Below are 25,160 nucleotides of genomic sequence, written 5' to 3'. Positions count from 1 at the left end.
GTCATGGATGCAAATCAAAATGGGCAGTAAAGTTCTGATTTTCAATGAGCCGAATTAACTTTGCAAGCCACTAACACACCAGTGCCTGACTGGCAAAGATACAGAGAGTTAAGTAATTATCAGGAATGAATGAATGAATGAATGAATGAAGGATCATTCCTTCGTTCAGCACTCAGGTTATCTCTGCAGGGAATTGGGAATACACCATTATTTATCTACTGATTAGCCATTAGAAAATAAAATATATCAATGAAGGAGATTTTATAAATTCTTATTCACTTTTGAAATACTTTAGAATTTGAACTATAAAATTTAAAAAAAATCCCAGATGTGAATAGAAGCCTGGATCTTAGTAATCCCTATGACACTCTGTCTACAGGAAACAGCCCTGCAGAAATCATTATTCATATCAAGTGATTCTCAAGACTTAGACAGTATTTTGACCTTGGGGTCTTTCTTTTTGTAATTTATGTTCACATTTGGGGTTTAAGTCATCATCCCAATGCATTTTTGAGACCTTAACTTGGTTACTGTCTAAGACTCTTCACCTTTACTCTGGATTCGTTCTTTTTCTTTATAAGACAAGAGAATGTTCAGTAATGTAGAGAACATGTTTATTTTACAATTAATGCGATGTATTAAGTTAATACCTTATGTTCAGAATTTGTTTACAAACTGTAATTTTTCCAAAATAGTCTGTTTTTATTTCTTTCACAGAATTCCACTTACCCTTCAGCTGGGTGTGATTACACACACTTGTAACTGTAGCACTCGGGAAGGGCAGCCAGGAAGATGAGGACTTCAGACCTGCTTTGAAGATTCCAGTCAAATTGTTGTTCTTGATGGTTCTCACTGCTGTCCAGGACTTCTGTTTAGAAACCCCTCTATAGCCCCCACTTTCCTCCGGTGGAGCTGTTGATGTAGACAGGATTATAGCAGATAGGCTTTAAAGAGGCTTTTATACCAGTGATACCCCATTAGCAGTGGTTCAAAAAATACCCTGAATGTGGGCAAATTTCATGAACGGCAGAGATGAAGTATTTTTTTTTTCCTGACTTTCAGTAAAAATAAGTCCAGATTCAAAAAAGAAGAGAGACCCAATATGAAATGGAGAACGTGCTTTCAGCCTTGACGTTTACCTTAATATATAAAAGACACCAATTTACTTAATAAAAAGTTCTTTAACATTTCTTATAAGCTACTTTTTTTTCCTCATTCAGCGTAGAGCTGTCCGCACAGTTCTACAATTGATTCACGCCACTCTGTGATGTCGTCTCAGCTTGGGGGTTCCCTTTCCAGATCCTCAGTGAGTCCTTGAGCCTTCGTTCTTTATCTCTATCCCAGTGTACTCCACGTGATCACAAAATTAATTACCATGGTGATTACAAAGCAAGTAGTCTTAGTCAGGCAACCTTTCCTTGTATGTAAATAGAGGAACATTCAGCACACTATTTTTCGTTACAATAATAACCATTTTTTTCAATCCACCTCACGAAACAAATCTGTTCTGAAGATAAATGTTTGAGTAAGCAAAACTGACATGAATAAAGGTATATAAAAGTCAAAAACTAAGCCGGGTGGTGGTGGCGCACGCCTTTAATCCCAGCACTCGGGAGGCAGAGGCAGGTGGATCTCTGTGAGCTCGAGGCCAGCCTGGTCCACAAGAGCTAGTTCCAGGACAGGAACCAAAAAGCTACGGAGAAACCCTGTCTCGAAAATCCAAAAAAAAAAAAAAAAGTCAGAAACTAGTCTAAGATATCATATCCAAGTATATTAGGAATTATTAATATTTTGATGACTTCTGATTTCATTCAACTGGCCAGTCACAGGACATAAGATCTGGGTAGACATTTTCTTTAATTACTTCATGGGCAGACTCTGGCATGCTGGCGGCAATGGGGAGACTGCAAAGCATTTGTAGTTCTTCTTGAACCCATCCATTCTCTCACTAATATGACAATTACCAAGAAGCAGGCTGGAGTTCCTTAAAGAATGGAGAGGAAAATCATCATAACTATTGCTATAAAACACCTGGGACACGCATGGAGGAAGGATTATAAAACCAAAGATACCAGAGGAATGCCTGTGCTGAGAAGAACAGGAACACAGCTCCAAGCGATCTACTTTTCAACTAAATACACATTCAAGAAAAGAAAACTAACTGGAGAGATTGCTCAGAGGTTAAGAGCACAGGCTGCTTTTCCAGAGGTCCTGAGTTCGATTCCCAGTGACCACATGGTGGCTCACAACCATCTGTAATAGGATCTGGTGCCATCTTCTGACCTGCAGGCTTAGGTGCAGACAGAGCACTTGTACCTAAAAAAATAAATAAAAATAAATGAAATTAAAACAAAAAACAAAAAAGGAAAACTAGCATTGGTTTTTTTTTTGTTTGTTTTTTCTTTGTTTTCTCAGTGGAAAAGGAGAACAATAAAACAATTTGGAACCATGGAAGTAAAATTCAGATGAAACGGAATGGTTTCCTGCCATAGTTTGATTTCAAATGAGTTCTTTTATCCAAATAACATTTTAGATGGAAGTTATTTTATTGGGGCAAACAGAAAATCAAACAGAAATTTCTTTCCTATGTAAGAGGAGAGATGAATTTTTGTTAATCATGACATACGCATATTTAACTAACACAGCTAGAGGACAAAGAGAAATGCAGGATGGTATCAAACCAAAGAGGAAGTTTGGATTTTGTCTCTGAACCCTTGCCCTAAATTAGTGCTTTCAATATTTGAGGAAGAAGTGAAGGGAAAACCACAAGGGTTCTATTACCCCACTTCAGTCTTCCTTCAATTCCGCCCAACAAGATTGGGAAGAAGGGATTGGGTTAAGTGTGGGAAGATCTACTAGATACTAGTAATAGCTTGGGAGGGAGAAGAAGATCACAAAGTTATTTCTAATTCTCCCAACCGTAGACCACATGCCGATACTCAGACACTAAGGATAGCATGAAATATAAAGAGGAGAAATGTTCAAGTTATAAGAAAGAAGTAGTTTTCCCTTCCTGTATGGGTGCCCAAGCCCTATTAGACAACATACATGCAAGCATATTGTGTGCAGGTCATTGTGAAGTGGAGTTTCCTGGTTGCACGCCGCAGTGCTGTATAGTACTTCTCGGAGTTTTTGCCATGCAACTGCATACTGTGTCTCTCGGGGGTTTGCAGTAGTGAACTATAGTGAGTTAAAGCCGTACAAACCCAAGAGTATGGGAGACCCACCACTCATCAACTGTATTTTTTTTTAACATATTCACAGTTATTAATTATCTGCCATATACCAGGCAAAGGGAACACAGCTAATTTTCTTTATTTTTTTTTATTGTTTCACAGTTAATTTTCACTTTTCACCAACGTCTGAGTTCTTACTGTAAAACAAGTCCATTCTGCTGCTTCTTTGGTTAATCTTCAGGCACAGATTTGCAAGTGTTCTTCTCATACAGAGAACATAATGACAGAAACCACAAAATATTCCAAATGCTGTCTGAACGAGTAGAAGAGCTACCGCTGTTTTCATCTCAGCTCGACACTGGAGTAACCATTGGAGTATAATAGCTAGTTCTTTTGATGCCAGTGAAACAGTATGATACCTGTCTGCCAATTGTCCATATTTGTAAAAGTTCAAAGTTCTGGTACAGAAAACACCATGCACTAAGCTAACCAGTGCGCTTCTCAGAGCACAGGTTTTCTTGCTTGTGTTACCTTATTGCAAAGCCTCAGTTACAACGATCTCATAAGTAATGATGGAAGTGTAATTAACGATGCATACGTCCTCAATCTTCATATGAATGTTAAAACTCTCTGAAAATGAACTTTGCCAATATTCCAGAGAAATCAAAGAATTCAAAAGAACAAAACTCCAAATATGTTTACAATCCTTTCTTTTCTAAGATATCTAGAACTTTCCTCTCTAATTTTGGTGACCATTGCGTTTCTGAATTCTGCATCTACTAGAGAAGGAATCAGCTGACCAGGTGTATATATTGCCATCCTGATGTGCTGGGGGTACTTCTCTGTCCTTCTCTGGTATCACAATAATATACTCTCACTTGGGCACTATCGTCTTGGTACCCCAGGGAATGCCAACTTATCGTTTTTTTTTTTTTTTTTTTACTGGCTATTTTAACTTAAAATTTTTTGTTTTGTGGAGACATGGTCTCGTGTAACTGAGGTTGGCTACAAACTGAATACACAGAGATGACGTTTAGCTTCTGATGCTCTTCCTGCCTTCCCCTTTCCAAGTGCTGGGATTACAGGTATGACCCCTTTCCTCGTGCCAAGCTTTATTTCAGTTGTTAAGACCCAAGTTTTTCCATTTGTGTCATAGACATACTCTTCTGTCTTACTATCTGATTACACAGATCATATAAAAAGGTTAAAGAAAAGCACTTAGCCTGGCTATATAGCATCCACTAAGTAGATGAAAATTCATTTCTTCCCAGACTGTTTCTTATGGCATTCTGAAGAACTTTCAAATTATTTTCAGCTTAGGAACACCACGAACCTGTTGTCTGCTGTTCTGCAGACACAGTGTTGCCCAAGGCAGACATAGTATCTGCCTCCACGGGACTTAGAGTTGGAGGGATGGACTGGTGTCATATGTGACCAGCATTGAAAATGTTTATTTGAGTGTTTTCTAATAGAGGGTGAGTAGTCTGGTGGCTATTGGGTAAGCTGAGGCCTGCCCAAGCCAGCTTGTATATCATTTGAAGCAGTTTTTAATCCTATGAGAAAGAAGAGAAGAGTTTCAAGTTCAAATGGATGGTGTCTTTATTTGGGTTTCTATTTCTGTGATAAAGGCTGTAGCTGAGCTTGGGGAGGAAAGGGTTTATTTCATCTTCCACTTCCAGGTGACAGATAGTCCATCGCTGAGGGAAGTCAAGGCAGGAGCTCAAAGCAGGAACCGAAACAGGCCAGGTGCTGCTTACCGGCCTGGTCCTCAAAGCTTGCTCAGCTTGTTTTCTTACAGAACCCAGGACCAACTGCCCAATCCACAGTGGGTGAGACATTCTTACACCAATCATTAGTCAAAAAAAAAAAATAATTCTTGACAAATTTGTCTACAGGCCAATATTAAGGAGCCATTTTCTCAGTTGAGCGACTCTGTTCTCAAGTAACTCCAGCTTCCCTCAAGAAGAAATAAAACTAGTAAACACAGATGGAATGACAGAATATCACATAAAGCACAACAAAGATAACTTGAGCAGAATAGCCACTATCACAGGACAGCACAGCGAGCAAATCACACGACTGGCAGGGCCGCCGGTCTCTTGTTTCCTTCATTTCTAACAATCAATACATTCCATTGTCTCTTTCTAAACCACCAACGTTGTGGCTTTTCCAGCGGCGTAGATTCACCAGAGCACTGATCAATTCTCTGCTTCTGTGAAGAGTGTTTCTCATGCACAGCGCACGGCACAGCTGTGCTCTCTCCATTGCTTGGTGGCTGTGAGGTGCATCACATTAACATTCTCAAGCCAGCCAAGCATAACCGAGTAGGTGTGGCAGAATCTGACAGGATGCATTTGTTACTACAAAATGAGTCTTTGTGGAAGGGTTTGCTCTGACAGACCTGCAAAGGAAAAGCCCCCGGTGAGATTCAGGATAAACCGCAGAGGGTTCCATTTCTACCCACAGCTTAGAAAATTCATTTGCCGTCTGTGTCTCCACGAGAGACCATTTCCTGTAGTCTACCCATTTAGAAGACATTTTTAATAAGTAATAAATGTGTGTGTTAGAAGGCCAGCCTCTGAGGGCTTGCTAAACCATGACAGAGTGCTGTCATGAACAAAAGGGGCATTCAGACTTCCGAGATGAGTGTTCTTCTCATGGTACCCTCCTGATGGCGGCAGACAGTGGGAGCCTGAGAGTAAACAGTCTTCACCCTCTGTCTAAAGGCAGACAATAACAGATGCATAGCTCCCTAGGAAATAAGATGTGAAAATCTAAAAATTTTAAGGTTGCTTCTGAATACAAAATTGCTTCTGAGATTCAAATAATTGCTTCTATATCCTTGGGTTTAGGAAAGAAGCAGGCAGGGCCATACTGCTTTTATGGACTTTTCTCAGATGTTTCTATAATACCCCAGAACTTCTGTGACATTAGATTATCTGAGTTTGTACCTAGGGTTATACTCTGCTTTAAGGAAGGTGGAGACATTTTAGCTAGATACCCAAGTGTACCAAATAAAAGCTAGAAATTATTAATGAAAAAGGAGATGACATTGGCGAGACTTCTAGCAGGGTTTGTCACAAATGATTTTCTCCAATACATTATTTTCTCAAATTATGTATTAATGTATGTATACATGTATGAGAATTTATGCATTTTATCTCTGTGTATGCATAATGTATATATAAACAGTTCATAGAATTGTGCAAAATAAAAGGCCAATATTGATCATTGGTAGGAAGCACAATGTGTTAAGGGATCAGCTGTATCATTAAATATAAACATCTCAACAACTTTAAGAATAATGAAAGCTTTTGACCTCAAATATTCCCCATATGCTTGCATGCATATGTAAGTTTATATACACAATATATCTGAAGCTGTACATACACACACACACATACACACACACATTCATACATACATTGGCTCACATGACTCATTTGTTCATGAGTACAAGTACTAGTCATCATAACTGGAATGGTAAACATCCTCTGCTAGAAATACTATCGGAATAGATGAAAAGAGTTAATAATTTAATATGCTAATGGATTAGATAGAAGAGCATCTAAGTTATTTTTCTTTTTTTTATATTTATTTATTTATTTATTATGGTATACAATATTCTTTCTGTGTGTATGCCTGAAGGCCAGAAGAGGGCACCAGACCTCATTTCAGATGGTTGTGAGCCACCATGTGGTTGCTGGGAATTGAACTCAGGACCTTTGGAAGAGCAGGCAATGCTCTTAACCACTGAGCCATCTCTCCAGCCCCCTCTAAGTTATTTTTCAAGAACATATATTGACATATATTGAAGTGCTACATTTTTGTAGGTGCCAACATCACTCTTTCCCTTTACAGAGGCTGAAATGAGTGGTAAAAGTAAGAGGTAGGTGATGCCTTCCCCTGAGCTAAAGGAAAGACAATTTACTTAGTTCTTAAAGAAGGAAAAAATGCAGCCCTCTCAAAGGCTGCCTCCAACCCAGAGCAACAGTGCGCTTGTTTTTCCTAAGCACTTTGTGGAGCAGTCACAGTGACCCCTGTCTCCCCACTCCCCTCTGGGATTAACTTGATCTTTAACAGCTCTCTGTACCAGGAGCTGGAAAATAGAGGTTTAACACAGCGGGGAGTGAGATGTACTGAGAGATTTTGAACACCAGGGCAATCAAACAACCGTTGGGTTGAAGAGTGGAAGCTCGTTGTATCGGAATGGATGGCATCCAAGTATGAGCTTACATGGCAGGGAATTACATGCACTTGAAATATACCCCCACGAAATGCCAGCCTGACATTTAGAGGTGCCATGTCCTTAAGCGATCCGGAGATTATCTGTGACCCTGCAGAGCTGCTTTCTTTCAAGGTTATGTAATACCCTGGTGTGGCTTTGATGACTACGAAGTGTTGCCAATGTAGCAAACATCTTGAAAGGAAATTAATCTTGATTTCCATGGACATCGGAACAGTTTCCTCTTTGGAATGGGGAATCCAGCCATTTCCAATACTGGCAAGAGTAGCAATTCCCTGTGGGGATGAAACAAATTATGCCTGGACTACTCCCAAAGAACAGTATTCAGTAGTATCTTAAGCACTGTATATACATTGCCTCATGAACCCAATAAGGCATACTGCACTACTAGATTCAGTTGGGGTTGAAGTACAATGATACTAAAATAACCTGAGTTCTCTCGGCTGGTGAGTCGGAAGTAAAATGGGAACTTTCACCCTGGGCTTAGTGTGTGGCACTGCCCTCCTCACAGGCCATGTTCCAGAGGGAGATCTAGGTCAGGAGATAAGGTAAGCTGTTTAAGAAATATTTATGAAAAGGACTTGTGGGGATAGGAGAGAAAATAAGTTGCTCCCTCTTCTCATCTTTAGAATGATGCGGTTGGGAAAGCAGAAAAGAAATCCTTGTATTGAGTTGGGCAGTGGAACGTGTCCACATGAAAGCAGATGCGGATCACAACATTCTTTTCGAAGAAAAGGAGCTGCAAGTTTTCCATTTACAATGTTTTCTGGTCTTAGCTCTGGCGGTCCCTGCTGCCGTTGTCCCAGAATGAATTCCCCGGTGGAAACATTGACACGGTAGGCATTGTTCATCTAAGAATAGGATGATAGATGTGGAACACTTTGAAGGGAAAGTGCAATATGCTAGACCCAAGTGCTGATGAGGTGAAAGTAGCTGAGGTTTCATCCTCTGGTGTAACCGAGCAGGCATGGTTACAGATCTTCCTTTGTGTCTATTCTGATGTGCAGGAACTGGGCAACAACTGGGGTGGTTGATTTGGTCTTTGCTTTTCCATGTGAATATGTGCATACCCAGTGTGTTTTGGACAAGTCTGTAGAAGGCAGATTAGTCCTCACGGGGGTGTGCTGTCTTACCTTAGCTGATAAAGAGAACACTGAACCATACCCTATACAAAAATGGTTTGATAGGAACAGACGCAGTAGTAGACACCTTTGTCGGCTTAATGGAATATTAATATGGTAAGTTCTTCTTCCTTGACTTCACATAAGATGCTAGTGAGGGCCAGAAGTCTTACCAATTTTGCACTGTAAGACGAAAATATGGGACAATTAATGTCTTATGGGAAACTCCCAGTCAAGAAGAATCATGGGCCAATGGCTAATGACTATTGTGTGCTTCTTGGGCAAGCAGCAGCAGAGTAACTTTTACTTTTTTCCTTCCAAGTTCCTACAAAACCAAACCCAGCTGCCTATGGATGGTCAGTACCACGTAGGCCTCTGGACTGAACTTCTCTCTTTTCCTATTTTATTCATCGTAGGATTTCATTCCTGTGTTCTAGGAGATATGTTATCTTTCTAAAATAAGCATCTTAAAATGCATTTTGAAATTCAGTTTCAGTTTTGAGGTGAAGGGAAATTGAGACAGTGGCGTGTCAAGAAAGGAGAATTGCATACTACTGAGAGATGAAAGGCGGCATTTGTCTGGGTACAGTGTTGACACTTAATATGGTTTCATCTCCTCTGCTAGAATCTGAAGACTGGAGTCATGGAGGTTGTCAGGAGAAAGGTCAAGTTTATCACAGGGAAACTCACAGAGAGGGCTAACCTGGAATCATAGGAGCTCATACTGGACCAACAGCTAAGGAGCCCAAATGGGCCTTACCTAGGCCTTCTACATATTCGTGACAGTTGTATGGTTTGGTCTCCTTGTGGGACTCTTAGCAGTGGCAGTGGAGCCTGTTCTTCATGCTTTTGCAGGTTTTCCTAGTACCGGGTTGCCTTACCAAGCCTTAATATGAGGTGAGAAGCTTTTAAATGTGTTACATCAGGCTTGATGGGTTTGTTGAATTTTATATGACTGAGATGTAACATTGTGTGCTCAGTTTGGTAGGATTTCTCTAAAACTGTGTACCAAATACCACCTGCTACTAGCGCCAACAAAGCAAGCTTTCTTTTCCATTTTCACGATGAAAATCAGATGAAACATGGAGTCACGTTGACTAGCTCTCCAAAAGATCTGTCTCATTATTATTTTTTTTTGTCTTTAGATATTTTTTATTTCTTCAATTTTTATTATCAGGAGTGACTGAAATAAAAAATATAATTGAGTCCCATCATTATGGAAATGGCTTTAAGAGAAAACTGGTCAGATGAATATTATTGCTTCCCACTTTTCAACTGGTAAATAGTTGCCATTGATAAAACAGACAAGCCCAGAGAATCTGTCCAGAATGTTCAAGATATGGTGTATTATACAACATGCCTGTTCTCGGGGAGAACACCTACGACATAATTATGTGTACTTCTTGATCTCATCATACAAGACAAGCACAAAGGCACCACCCATGCCCCTGAGAACGTTGGACCATGCACCCTTGAAAAAGGCCTTGCTTCCTTCGTCACGAGCAATCTTCCTCCAGCAGTCGATCGTGCCTATGTACATGATGTCAGTTCCTTTGCGTCCTGACTGCATCATACGACGGCGAACCGTGTCAAAGGGATAGGAAGTCAAGCCAGCACAGCAGTGACAGACTGTGCAATCATCCAGCTGATGAAGATGTGAGTGTTCTTGGGATCTGGAAGCATTCCCTTTGCAGTGTCATAGATGCCAAAGTAGGCAGCTCGGTAGATGATAATGCCCTGGACTGACACATTAAAGCCTTGGTACAGGCCCCTAATCCCATCAGATTTGTAGATCTTAACCAGGCAGTCACCAAGGCCTTTGAATTCCCTTTCAGCTCCAGCTTTGCCCACATCAGCTGCTAGACGGGTACGGGCAAAATCAAGGGGGTACATAAAGCACAAGGATGTGGCCCCAGCGGCACCACCTGATGCCAGGTTCCCTGCAAAGTAGCTCCAAAACTGGGTCCTCTTGTCCACACCACCCAAAAAGATCTGCTTGTATTTATCTTTGAAGGCAAAGTTGAGAGCCTGGGTGGGGAAGTATCTGATGACATTGGCCAGGTTACCACGCCAGAAGGACAGGACTCCCTGTTCCTTGGGGATACGAACCACGCAGTCTATAATGCCCTTGTATTGCTTATCTGCCGTGATTTGCTTGCTGGCATGCTGCACCTGCAGCAGCAGCTTGACCCGTTCGATGGGCGCTACCGCCGTCTTGGAGATGGCCGCGGCCACTCCACCAGCCAAGAAGTCCTTGGCGAAGGACACAGCGGCATCTGTCATGTTGAAAGAGAAAGAAAAGGCAGGGGAGCGCGGAACGGGACTGGCTGGACAACCGGCCTCGACTCCCGGACTCTGGGGTGTCTGTATTATTATTGATGTGTGTGCATGTGTGAGTATCTGTGGGTGTACACCCCTGTGTGCAGACTTCGGTTGATGCCAGAGGAAGGCATTGGACCTTCTGGAGCTGGAATTCGAGTAAGTTGTGAGCCACTCTATGTGGTTCTTGAGAAGTGAGTGCAGATCATCTGGGAAGAAAAGCAAGTATCCATCCCTGCTCAACCTCATCTTTAACCCCTTATTGATTAAATGCCATTATCAACTACTCTTTATTACTTCTGAAAACATTTGCAGGTGTTGAGCTATCAAAGCTATCCTGAAATTATTAGTTTTATTCCGTAAAGTAGCCTTATATTACGGCATCTTGTTACCTTTTCAGTTCAGTCTTTCTAGTGCTCATACACATCAATAAAATCACAATCGCCTTGCCCAGTGGCATTTTCCCCCCTCTTTTGCTTTCTGTGATATAATTTTTGAGTATTTTTAATCTGTGTACTTTACATTGAGGGCTGATTAAGGGCATTGTAAATTGTCTGAAGCCATGGATGCTATTTTTAGATATCTATTTTTATTTTTGATTTATCTCAGCTCTTGCTTCACTCCGGGTGCCTTTTCAGGACTTCATTAAATATGTGTGCTGCTGCCTCAATGAGGTGCCTCAAACGTCTATCAGGAAAAGTCATCTGAGGCTCAAAGCTCACAGGAGAATTTTAAGCCGCTGATGGCTCGCTATATTGAGGGCAACATCGTCTAAGAGCTGAACTTGTGGCAATTCTGAAAAAAGGCACAGTGGGGAGCTGTAATGGCTATATAACTCTCTGACTTAAAATATGGTTTGCTGGCCCCAGGCTGCGAGAGTCTATGAAAGCAAATCTCAGGAAAAATTCTCTCACCTGCCGGGGAGGCACGCAGGAGGGGGAATTGCCTTAGAGTCTGTTATTTCTGCCTTTTCTGCATCTACTTCCCCCTTTTAAAGCAACAGTGGCCTCAGGTTTATGTGAGGACCTTAACTTGGAGGCTCAAAGTTAACTTTGTCTGGCGTGAACAGATGTTACTCTTGTAGTGACAGTGTCTAGGACAGAACTTGTATGTGAACAGGGCAGGCTGACTGGAATGGATGCAGAACCTCTGCCACAACCCTCAGGAGCGTATTCTCTTTCTCCTGGGTCTTATAAAGGGAAAGAGTCAAGGGCATCTGCCCAGCAGAGGGCTAAGCCTGGATAAAAAAACATACTAGCAACTTGCAAGGAAATCGAAGCCACCAGGATAGAGACATAACTGAAGAAACTGTTTGGTTTCTAGGTCTAGCTGTCATTCTATAGCAGTGTGAGCCAAATATATTTGACTTCCTCTATGTTTTCTTGTGGCTCTGTCAAGTAGATTCTTGACATGTAGATCAAGCTGGCCTCAAATTTGTGTTTCTCTTTCCTCGGTTCTCAAGTGCTGAGAATTTAGGCATTGCTATCTTTTTCATTTGTACCACTAACACTAATAGTATCAACACTTAATTTTGATTATTGTTTCTCAGTGCTGGTAATTGAATTTAGGACCTTGTCTGTGCTAGGTGAATGCTCTAGCACTGAGCTATAATGTCAGCCCCAAGCCCCTCTTAAGCCGTAGAAACCGTTGAGTTTGATTTTTGCTTCTTGCAGTAATGAACTGAATGCAATATTCAAAATAATTTCTCTATCTGCCGTATTTTTTTGTTACCTTGCATTACAATTTGGATATGATGTGTCTCTTACAAAGGTTCATATGTTGATAGCATGGACCCCAGTAGTGGTGCTCTTCAGAGGTAATTGGGTGTTCACTTTATCAATGGCTAATCTATGTATAAAATGGGCTATTAGGAGGGTGGGCCTGGTTAGAGGAAGTTGGTTATGTACTATGTCTTGAAGTGTCTACCTTGTCCCTGGCTCCTCCCGATTAGTCTCTTACCTGGCTGCTATAAACTGAGCAGTCTTTTCTGTGTTCTCATGTCCATGATCCTCTACCTCTCCTCAGGCCCAATGCCATGGCATCATCTGACCAAGGGCCTCTGAAACCTGTAGCCAAAAATAAGCCTTTTCTTTGTTCAAGTTGTTTTTAGCATATGCTTTGTCCCATCAGGGAACCCTGACCGGGACAGTGAGTGTATATATTTGCATACATGGATGTCTAGGTCATTATTCTTCCTGCTTATTTTTTAATATCTTTATGTATTTTGAGACTTTCCAGGATTGGTGCCAGAAACACAACCCAAAGGAGGAGGAAACTAGTGGAGTCTTTTTTCAGGACTCATCCTCCTTTTCTGCTGAAACCTTGCCCAGACTAGAGAGTTTGCTGTTAAGTGTTCTCATCTGTGGGTTCTCTTATTTCCTTGTTTCTTTGAATCATATTATAATACAAACCAATTTGCGTGTAGGAAAGGACCACTTACTCCATGTAATAGGTAGCCAGTTTGGAAATGGAAGAGGGTTTGCTTTTCAAAAATATCTCAGTATTTAAAATTAGCTTCATGTATGGGAATGAAGGATGGATAGCAGGTAAAGCTGGTTCTCAGACATTCAACTTTTGCCCACGTAAAAGGTTAATCCTGTAAATGATTAATAATTTACTCATATCTTAAAATTTATGGAAACTTCACAGCAATTTTTTTTGCCTAGTTGATATGTAACTTCATAGGTTTTAAAAGCTTGGAAAAAGTCAATGGTAAACCATTGTGGCGTGTATCCAGATAATGCTTAGGACTCTCAATAGCTAGCTGCGTTATGGAAGGGGCACATTAGGTTTGTAAAAGCTAATGCAGACACCAGTATGACTGCCCAAACAGACTGTACAGGGATTTGCTAATAGACATGCATAAGTGTATGGGGAAAAGCCTATAAGGCCTCAACTGTACTCAAAGAACTACAGGCAACTAAAGACTGCTAAGAAAGGAGAAATCATCTCCCTTTTGGAAGAACACAGCAACTAGTTATCCAATACCAAATGAGCAGTCCTAAAAACACATACAAGTAATATCATATAGACCAAGCAGGTTATATTTAGGACTTTGTATATACATCTGCAAGCTATAATAACTAACGATAAAAAGTCATTAATTTGAAAGAGAGTAAGTAAGAAGTAGTGTATGGGAGGGTCTGGAGGGAGGAAAGGGAAGGTAGAAATATTGTAATTATATTATAATCTCCAAACAGAAGAAAATAAAAAAAAAAAAACAGTGGAGGCTAATACATAGATGAAAGTCAAATCAATCTAAACGCTGAATACCTCAGTCCTGTAGATGTAAACAGATTTGAGATGCAGGAGGGATGCCTTTAGGTTTAAAACCAAGCACACATTATTTTAAATGATATCCCATTGATGCACCAAGCCCTGTTTCCTCTTTTGGCTTCCATCAGCCATTGTAAGATGGTTATGCCTTTCCACATGCAGGTGACCAATGGTGCATCTGTGCTAGCAGGCAGCTAGGGAGACTTGAGAAGGAAGTAGGAATTCTAGAGGAAGCTGTCTAAGAGAGGAGAGGTCACCTTTTCTGCCTCGCCAAGGGGATGCACGCAGCCCTTCAGCTGCAGTTTTGACATTGTATTAACTCTTATTAGAGAAAGAGTCTTCCACGCTTGAGATTGTGCTGGATGATGCTACTTCTGTTCCTCATGTCAAGTTGCCTCCTGTCATTCCAAAATACTTCCCAGAGTGACATATATCTCACAGATAGTTTCAAAACTATCTTTATTTTAGGTTGTGGCACACCTAAATTTAAAGGTTTCCTCTATGTTCATCTTGACATCCCCATCAAGAAATCCAATTTATTCAAAAACTACCAGGTCCACTGTTTTCCCTGTCACTTGAGACGCTTGAGAGTCTTTCTGTACCTTACAGCAGAATTGAATTTTCCCCAGGAAAAAGAGTGTCTGAAGTAGGTAGGCTTTATGACAAGAGTTGACTTTTGGAAATAGTGATGCAAACAATGCCACCCTCTCTTACATAGTTTGCTTAGCTACAACATTGCTGTGAATTTACTCAGCACTGTTTTGTGTAAACAACTACACGGATATGTCTATACATAAATACTCAATTGTTTTATTTGAGAAAGTTTACAAATGTCCTTTACAAGAACTATTCACTATATATACGCTGCTTTACAAATTCATCTTTAAGAAAGTAATGACTTTTTTTTTTTTTTTTTGGTTTTTTGAGACAGGGTTTCTCTGTGGTTTTGGAGCCTGTCCTGGAACTAGCTCTTATAGACCAGGCTGGTCTCGAACTCACAGAGATCTGCCTGCCTCTATCTCCTGAGTGCTGGGATTAAAGGCGTGTGCCACCACCGCCCAGCTAGTAATGACATTTTTAAAAATACTTTTTAAACTTCATACATGGACACTGTATCTACAATACTCCAGACCTTACCTCTTCCTCTCTAACTCCCCTCTCTCCTTCCCAGATTCATGATCTCATCTTTAAATATTAATTTTACATATATAGACATACACACTTGCATTTATAACCTACTGAATCAGCTTAGCTTTGCTCAAATGTGCATGAGTTTAAAACTGACCAATTGGCATGGGTAACTTACGTGAGTGATCATCCTTACAAGGCAACTGATTCTCTCTCTTAGCAACCATTTGCTTAGTAGCCAGTGACTTCCTGTAGCTCTTCATCTAGGGGTGAAAACAGCATTTAAATTTTTCTTTTCTTTTATGTGTATGGTGTTTTGCCTGCATGTATGTCTGCACAGCACATGTGTGCAGTGCCCATGGAAGCCAGAGAAAATTTCTGATCCCTTGGAACTGGAGTTACACATAGTTGTGAGTTGCCATAGAAAACAAACCCAGGTCATGTCCTATGCAAGAGCTTCTTGTGCTCTTAACCACTGAGCTGTTTCTCCAACACCAATCATGGCATTTACTGTAAAATCTTAATGAATTCCAGGTAAGAGAGCTGGCCCTGGGGTCACAACAGTGGAAGAGCTAGCTCTGACTCTCACATGTTGCGACACCCGAGAAAGAGCAGTGTGATTTCTGCATGGGTAGCACAATAGAGCTGACCCTGTTGTTGGAGACCATATCACCCTGAAGGTCGAGAGCAACAAAGTCAACTTCCGCTTCTAGTCTGCCATTCGGGGTCATGGATGAGGGAAATATGCCCTCTTCCATCCACCCCTTGCTACCTGTGGCAGGTGAAAGAGTTGGTCCCTGATGTGGGACGTGCTTCAGTATATGTGTTGTGTTTATTGATTGATGAATAAAGCTGTTTGGGCCAATGGCTTAGTAGAGTAAAGCCAGGTGGTAAATCAGAAGAGAGAGAGAGAGAGAGAGAGAGAGAGAAGGAAGAGTTAAGAAGACTCCATATAGCTGCTGAAGGAGAAAGATACTTGCTGGAACCTTACTGGTAGGTCACAGTCTTGTGGCGATACACAGATGAATAGAAATGGGTTAATTTAAGATGTAAGAGTTAGCCAGGAATATGCCTGAGTCATTGGCCAAACAGTGTTGTAATTAACATAGCTTCTGCATGATTATTTGGGTCTGGACAGTTGGAAAATGAACAATTAGTCTCCACCTAAAGGCCCCAAGGTCACAAGAGGGAGAGAACTAGCCCAGTCCCACCTCAGCTTCAAGACACAGAAAAAAAGCCCCTGCACCCTGCTGGGTGATTCAGTAGAGCTGACCCTGTTGTTGCTCCCACCCCTGCAGGTGAGCCAGCCCTAAGGGCATGAGAACAAAGGACTTTACCTCACTACCCACTTGTATTCACCCTACAGCAATCAGGAGATAGGGCCCTGTACCTTGCCAGGGCAAAACAGAATTGTACTTGGAGATGTGAGGAGTGAGGGGGACTCAGGTCTGAGACACAAGAACAGGAAACCTGCTCCTTGTATCATTGAGTGAGCTAGCAGTAGCAGTGCTAGAGAACTCACCTAGGTAGTGACGATGAGGGAAAGCTAGCAAGCTGGTCAACCTAGTTACCATCCAGGTCCAGAACCAGGGCTGTGAGCTGACCCATCCCAGCGTCCATGGAATCTATGAACCGTTGGAGAATGTGAAAGGGACAAACCTACACATCCCAAAACAGCAGACTCTCCAGAGCACAGGAGAACAGGACATCCAAGAGGAACCCCAGGGAGAGCTCATTATCAGTGGTGTAGCAGAAACCAGGGTCTTGAGCCAGACCAATGACTTGAGAAGGTGAATACTGGAAAGTGAAGATGAACGGACTAAAGGGTAAACTGTGTGACTCATTGGGCCACACTACCGCTTCCACAACAGGATTCTTTCGATTGATTTGTTTCTTTGCTTCTTTTGATTTTTCTTCTAAATTTGGTTTTGATTTGGAGGAGGTCACAAGGGCAGAGGGTAGATGTGAGGAGACAGGGAGATAAGTAAGATCCAAATGCATGATGTGAAATCTACAAAGAATCAATAAAAGAAAAAAAATGAATGAATTCATTTAGAAGTAGTTGCCCAAAGGTCATCTGCAGTTTGACTGTTTCTATGAAGCCTCCTGATGCATCCCCCAGGTCCACTGATTCCTTCACTCCCTGGCCCTCTGATGTTTTAGTAGAGAAGGTCTTGGGTGAAACTTGAGATTCACCATTCGTTTTTTTTCTAAATTATTTATTTATTCATTGATTTTATATTCTGACTGTAGTTTCTCTTCCCTTCTCTCCTCCCAGTCCCTCCCTACCCCTCCTCCTCTCTTCCCCACATCCACTATTCCTTAGTTCTACTCAGAAAAGGGAAGGCCTCCCATTAATCCCAACAAAACGTAGTATATCAAGCTGTAAGTCTAAGCACCTTGCCCTGTACTAATGATGGGCAAGGCAACCCAGCATGAGGAATAGGGTCCCAAAAGTCAGCAAAAGAGTTAGAGACAGCTCTGTTTCCTACCTCTAGGAGCCCCACAAGAAGACCAAGCTACACAGCTCTCACCTATTTGCAGAGGCCCTAGGTGAGTCCCATGCAGGCTTCCTGGCTGTTGGTTCAGTCTCTGTGAGTTCCTATGAGCCCGGATTAGTTGATTCTGTGGATTTTCCTGTGATGTTTTTCACCCTTCTGGCTTCTACCATTGTAAAAGCTTCAGATGTCCTCCTTACATAGCTTACCCTGAGTGAAAGTCACAGTCCCAGTAAAATTATGTTTTTTCTAGTGTAAAAGCATGGCAGATATTAGCTACCATTATGCTACAGCAGGATTGGAGCACATTTTTGTTACAGGAAGGTTGCTTGTTTGTCCTGGCTGCCCAGAACTGAAATAATCACACAGAAACTCTATTAATGAAATCACTGCTTGGCCAATTAGCTCTAACTTTTTATTGGCTAACCTTTACATATTAATTTAACCCATTTCTATTAACCTGCATATCACCACAAGGTCGTGGCCTATCAGTGAAGTCTTAGCATGTCTGTCTCTGGTGGTGGTGGCGGGTCCATGATGTTCTCCTGACTCCGTCCTTCTTTCTCCCAGCATTCAGTTCTGCCTTCCCTGTCTTCCTAAGTTCTGCCCTATCAGCAGGCCAAGGCACTTTCTTTATTCATTAATGGTAATGACAGCACACAGAGGGGACTCCCACATCACATTTTGATTCTTTTTCATTTGGAGAACATTTTGACATTCAGCAACGTATTACAAAAACACATGTAGGGCTAGTGAGATGACTCTGCAGGCAAAGACTCTTGCCAGGCAAGCTTGGTGACCTGAGTTTGATCCCCAGTGACCATACATAGATGGAAGGAAAGACCTCACTCTTCAAACTTGCACTTTGACTTCTGCGTGTTGAAATAAGAGCGGCGAGGCTGCGTCCCCAGCACCCGGCCGCCTGCACGGCTAGCTTTATACCCGAAATAATTACACGGAAACTGTATTCTTTTAAACACTGCCTGGCCCCATTAGTTCCAGCCTCTTATTGGCTAGCTCTTACATATTAATCTAACCCATTTCTATTAATCTTTGTAGCCCACGAGCTGGCTTACTAGGAAAGATCTTAACCTGCGTCTGTCTGGAGTGGGACAATCATGGCGACTCACTGACTCAGCTTCTTTCTCCCAGCCCTCTGTTCTGTTTACTCCACCCACCTAAGGGTTGGCCTATCAAGGGGCCTAGGCAGTTTCTTTATTCCTTAACCAATGAAATCAACAGATTGATATATGACACTCCCACATCATCTGCGTGCATGTCACCCCCATCATACACACAAACAATAAATAAGAACTAAAAATCCTATGTAGATATGAAGGTACAAGGGTTAGAGCCTTTTTATTTTCCCAGTGTAATGCAAGGCAAATGTACATGAAGAAACTTTTTGAAAAAGTACCATTTATCTACGCATATATAGATATCTGTATATTTGACACTATAATTGCTATGGGATATTAGATTGCAAATCTCCAATATATTTAGAGAATCAGGTTATTAAGTTTCTCTAGGAATTACAATTATCTTTAGAAAAAAAATTAGCCAGTTAAAAAAAAAATAAAGAGGCTACGCTTAAAAGGTTGTTCACTATTTACGTAAGACAGTCAAATACCTGAAAGGGCTATTAGAGCTAAAAGCATTTCTGCATGTATTAACTTAAAAAATAAATAATTGTTCTTATACTCTTTGCATCTAGCACATCATTAGCAGGTTTGAAAGTTTGCCACCCACTGTGCCAAGAGAGGGAGATTCTCAGCAGGAAAATGTGCAGATGAATCCTTATGAATACATCTCCAAATATTTCTAAAAAAATGAGGTTGCGATCTGTGGAATCAACTCATCTCTCTGTATAGGCTCTTCTATTTATAGTACCACAGCCAGGGCTTAGAAAAAAATGCAGATGAGATCCATACTTCTCTTGCTTCCAGTGGGACCTCACTCTGTTTTCCTGAGTTTCCCACATTACAAGGCCTCCCTTTCCTTCCCACAGAATCTTCCCTCTGATTCCTGAACTCCTGTCAAAGGAGATGTCAGCTGTGTGTAGAGATTCAAAATGCTAGCGTGGCAGATAGTTCTTTTTGTTTCCCAAAACCAGCTGCCTAAGTGGATACTACATCCCTAGGTAAGGCATATCGTTATGGCTGATAGTTTTCACTTTTTCTTTTTAAAAGTTAGCCAAGTGTGAAAATAAAAGAAAAAAAAAATGAAAAAAATGAAATCCCTTATGGTGGCCTAGAAAGTGAACTTGTAGAAACGTTGTGTGTTAATGGACTGTGACCAGAGAGGCACGAAGAAAGTTCTACTGAAGAAGCTGAAGTTGTTATGTGAAAAGATTCAACTCCAGGATGCAAGGAAGAGGAAAATTAGTAACAGGAGCAATAATAATAGGTGTGGGACATATGGTATATAAATATGCAAGAAGAAATAATGCATAAAATAGAAAGTCCACAAACAAAATAAATTATGTTTTTTTTATTTTGTTATCTGTTCAATTTTGTGGGTGTTTTATAGCAAAAAATTACCTTTCTGTTGAACTTCCTTTTTCCTTGTTTTAAAGTTAAGATTCACTTCATGCAAAAACTTTCATTGGTGAAAAAAACCTGATTGGAATTTTCATTCCAGAAGCGCAATTGGTTCTCCTTTCTTGGCCAACATGTTTTTTTTTTTTTCTTCTTACTTTTGTCTTCAGTCTTTATGAAATGGACTCAAAGCATTGCTTTCAAGAAAAAAACTCCAGAAATGTCAAAGTTCAAAGGCTGAGCTAGCTGGCTGGGAAGTACCATCCCTAAGGAAGTTAAGTGGACCTGTATGGGAGTCTGGTCTAAAAATGTTGTCCACATGCTAGGGAAGGACATGGGCAGGTATGAGACACATAATTGGCTGAGTCCGACTCAATCAATGGTGGGCCAAGAGCATTATGGTGAAATCGGGTACAGAGTCACGGGCTTAGGAAGAACTACATGGATAAAACTGACAGGGTTGAAAACACTGCCCTGTTGGATGAATGGTTGTATCATTTCAGTTTTTAAATTGGTTTCTCCCCAACTAAAAAAAAAATGGCTCAGGGTCTTAAGGTTAGATTTTGTGTTCAAACAGAAATTTCATAATGGATTTTATCACAATGTTAACTGCAAAATGAACCATTTTGAGCCACATGCATGGTAAGGGCACTTTGGGCAGGACTTAATATAACAGAATCAGTAAGCCCTCTGCTTATGGAGCTCCAGAGCTCCCAGATAATTTCTTGTAAAGGTAATGTGCTATTCGGAGGCTATTTAAGGCAGCAAGAGTCAGCGTAATATCTTAAAATGAGATTTTAATTGCTATTAAAAAGGAGCAAGATTCTCTAAAAACATTTATGTTAGTAAAATACCCTTTCATCATTCCCTTGACTTCTGCACTGTTCCCAGACCTTCAATTTTTACCTGGTTGTTGCCCCAGTGCATTCACCTATTGCCAGGAAAGAGAAATTCAGCTCACCCTGTAGGTAGTTGCTCTTTCTTGGCATTAAGAACTCTTTGCTATGAAATCATATTCCTCCAAACACAAGGGATATGAAATGGCAACGCTCTAGAAGGGTCAGATTTATAAACTCACGCAATTCCTTGTGGCTATTGCTGCAGTATTATTTTGAATTTGCAGTAAAATATTTAACTTTTTGCAGTTTTTTCAGTTATTTTGAATTTTCTCTTCTGTCACATTTTTATGATCTAGTTTTAGATGTGGGGAAAAGTTAAAAAAAATAGAATTTTTATCCCCAAACCTTCTAATCTGGCAGGCTTGGTTTTCAAGGACACTTTGTGTCTGCCACTGAAAACACAAAAGATGACATTTGGAATTGTTCCAAATATTCTTATAGCCAATAATTGGCTGATTAATTAATTAATTTTGTGTGTATGTATGTTGCACGGTTGTCAAAGCATTCATGTGACAGTCAGAGGACATTTTGTGAAAGCTAGTCCTCCCACAGGAGTGTACTTTTGTTCATTTACTCTCAGAGTTTAGAGTCACTCCTTATTTTCCTTTGTAGCTCTGGAGCTGGACACTGAAAACACACACTCCTGGTCAACTGGGACATTGTTAAAGCTTTGCGAATAGGTGGAGCTTGGGGGACCCTGAAGAACGAAGAGATTTCTTTCTTGCCTTCAAAGCTCTTCCCTTTCTTCTTACTCTTGTTGAAGCAGCGAGGAGCCTCAAAGTGCTCACCTTGGGTAATCCCTGTGTGAGTGCAGCTCATACTATGTCCTTTTTCCTAGCGGATGCTCATGTGCTCAGTGGGTCGAGTCCCTGTGAGACTCGGTTGCTTCACTGTGCATTTCTCTGGTGAGGGCTGCTTCCCAGTGGATTGTTTCCACCTGTATACCTGAGTAAAGTATTAGCGAATTCAGGGGTATCTCTAGGGGTGAGTCACAGCTTTTTATGTGTGGGCTCTGGGGATCAAACGTAGATCTCTTTGCTGGCAAGGAAACCACTTTACCAACTCAGCTATCTCTTTAGCTTCCTGGAGACGTACTCTTAATCTTATAAGTGCCATTGCCATGTATGTGGTAGATATGAAAAAAACTAGTATCCCGAGGACAGCTTGGGGAGCATCTTGAGCAGAGGTGAAGATGATGCGATGTCCACAAAGCAGAACTCATTGAACCCAAGTCATGCAACTTATTTTTATGCACCTGTTCACAGCCCTGAGATCAGATTTCTCCTTTCTACATTTTATACTGAATGTGTAGTTTACACATAAAGAGATCTCTTCTTAAATCAAGTAGAAAGACCATTACTCTAACTGTTTTATCACCTCGAAACATTTCACTAGCATTCAGATTTATGCGTGTTTAGGGCATGATTTTAGAGCTGTATTATTTGTGTTGAGTTGATGAAACCGAGATGCAAAGTTCAGAAAACTAGAAACAGCCTTTCTGTAAAATATAACTACCGATAAATCATTGCGTCGCCACCTTTGACACAATGCACTTCCCTTTTCTTCGACTTTTTTTTTTAATCCTGATAGGGCTAATTTGAGTTTTAAATACAAGAGGTTGAAAGTGGCTTCAGGCTTTTTCAATTAAAAGTTTTAGTTTCCAACTTTTGGAACAAGGGAAAAAAACCCCTAAATCATTCTTGAGTTTGTTTGACGTGACGCTAAGATGGACAGTGCCATTTCTTTGAAAAGCACTCACCATGGCCAGTCCTCATCAAGTGTTCCTGCTGGAGGCCAGCATCTCAGCTTTAGGACCTCATGGTGGGTGGGAAGGGACAGCTTCCAAAGGCAGTTCTACCTCGTTAACACCTTCCTAGACACTGTATTAGATGTGACAGGTTTCCTTCACATTAAATAGATAAAAAGAAAAAAAGATTAGTCAACCCTTCCTGCTGTTTCAGTAGTTTCAATTAGTTTCTTTCCCCTCAATTGCTGCATCAGATGGGCTAGATAAGATTCGCTATTCAGGGCATCAGTGTAAGTTTCTTTTACAGCACTTTGTTATTCTTAAAGCTCCAGTGATTCACTCTAAAACGCATCTCCATCTGTAGGAAGCAATTCCTAAATTGCTTTACTCAACAAATCCAAAACTGCCAGGCTCACCACAACACAGAAATAGAAGTGCTTCGGAGAGGGATTACCTTTTGGGCTTGGAAAAACCTCTCCGAGACAAAACACAACACTGAGCCATCGGGCAGTTCTCTGAAGGCCAGAGTCAACTTTTATTTTTGTATTCTTTTATATTTTTTTGTAAGACCCATTTGAAGCATTGTTTCATGGGTTCTAACTATTTTCTGATAAAAAACATTGTACTTTTTGATGATGGCATATTTGCATGCATGTCTACACATTTGATGATATGTATGTATGCATATGTGTCTATACAGATATGCCGTGAGTTGCAATCTTTTCAGTTCAACTGAAATTTTTCTAAGCAGCTTGGCATTGTCTTTTAATGGGTACATTTGAATATGTTTCTCTTAGATCATGCTAAATGGTTAGTAGAATTAACTTTTGAATTCATTTCCCTAAGCTAATCCTCTTCACCCCCAGACCCATATTGTAAAATATTCTCTTCAGCTTGGAGATAGTATTTCTGCAAGATGTGTAGAGCTGAATTGTTGGTTTAGTTTTTCTTTCTAAGTCTTCATAAATGTACAAAATGTGTAAGAATCTTGGGTTATCTTGTTCTTTTAAAATATAGCGTAAGGGGAAAATGTGGACAAGGAACAGGGAGTTGTTTGATAGTTTAATGACACTTTGGAAGGCAGTTTTATCCTTGGATTTAGCAAAGGTTGACTCTTCTGCAGGAGTTTAAAAGGCAAGACACAGTTTATCTTAACACTGTCAGCATTTTTCTTAACCTGATTTACCCTCCTGCACTAGAAAGAAAAAACACGTTAGGACTTTTAATTGAAAACAACCGGCAGTCACTTTCAACTTGTGGTGTCTAGAATTGAGCTATCTCTTTCTAAAAAAAACAACAACAACAACAAAAAAAAAAAGGACTTGATGACCTAGACATTGTTCAAGAGTTGTTTATTCTCAGAAATGTTAGTGACTGTCCTCACTCCTTGGGAAACTTTAACTAGGAAGAACACAGCATACACAACAGTTTATTTAAAGGACACTTACCACAAATAATGTTGCTCGAGTTCCCAGTAAGTATCTTTATAAAATTAATTCTCATAGGGCCTGCGAGAATGACCAGGGGACCAAAGGACCTGACACCAAGCTTGATGACTTGGATTTGGGTCTCAGTGACTTGGTAGAAGAGGAGAAATACCAAATATTTCTCATAGCGGCATCATTTGCAGAATATAGAGCTGTCTCACTTAAATTGTGCTGTACTTAAATTCCCATGAGGTGTTCCATAACACTCCAGCACAGTGTGTTAACTGAGCTTTCTGTCCTGCCTGGTTCCCACAGTCGTTAAGTCCCAAAGAAATCACACAGAGGTCTACATCAATTATAAACTGATTGGCCTAGTATCTCAGGCTTCTTATTAACGCTTATAACTTATATTAGCCCATAATTCTTGTCTGTGTTAGCCACGTGACTTGGTATCTTTTTTCAGCGAGGCAGTCACATCTTGTGTCCCCTCTGTCTGGGTTATGACTGCAGACTGAAACTTCCCTCTTCCCAGAATTCTGGCTGCCCCACCTCTGCTTCCTGCTGGTCGCTTTGTCTATACTAACTACTGGCCAATCAGTGTTTTATTAAAAGTAATACAAGGGACAGGATAAAAGACCATTGTCCCACAGCAACAGTGGCTGGTCCTCCATCCATGGGCAACTGTGCCCAAACCAGAACCAGTCTGCTTTTATCTCCATATCTTCAACCACTCATTTACTAAGCAATCAGGTACTGCCTCCTTCCCTTGGAGACAGGAACTGACCC

General features: G+C 40.8%; 1 pseudogene; it reads right to left on the bottom strand.

Moving 5' to 3' along the window:
• Positions 1-9,755: 9,755 nt before the first annotated feature.
• On the bottom strand, positions 9,756-10,881 carry LOC101995762 (annotated as a pseudogene).
• Positions 10,882-25,160: the final 14,279 nt, after the last annotated feature.

This window comes from Microtus ochrogaster, linkage group LG2, assembly GCF_000317375.1.
Source record: "Microtus ochrogaster isolate Prairie Vole_2 linkage group LG2, MicOch1.0, whole genome shotgun sequence".
NCBI lineage: Eukaryota > Metazoa > Chordata > Mammalia > Rodentia > Cricetidae > Microtus > Microtus ochrogaster.
This window is presented reverse-complemented; position numbering and strand designations above follow the sequence as displayed.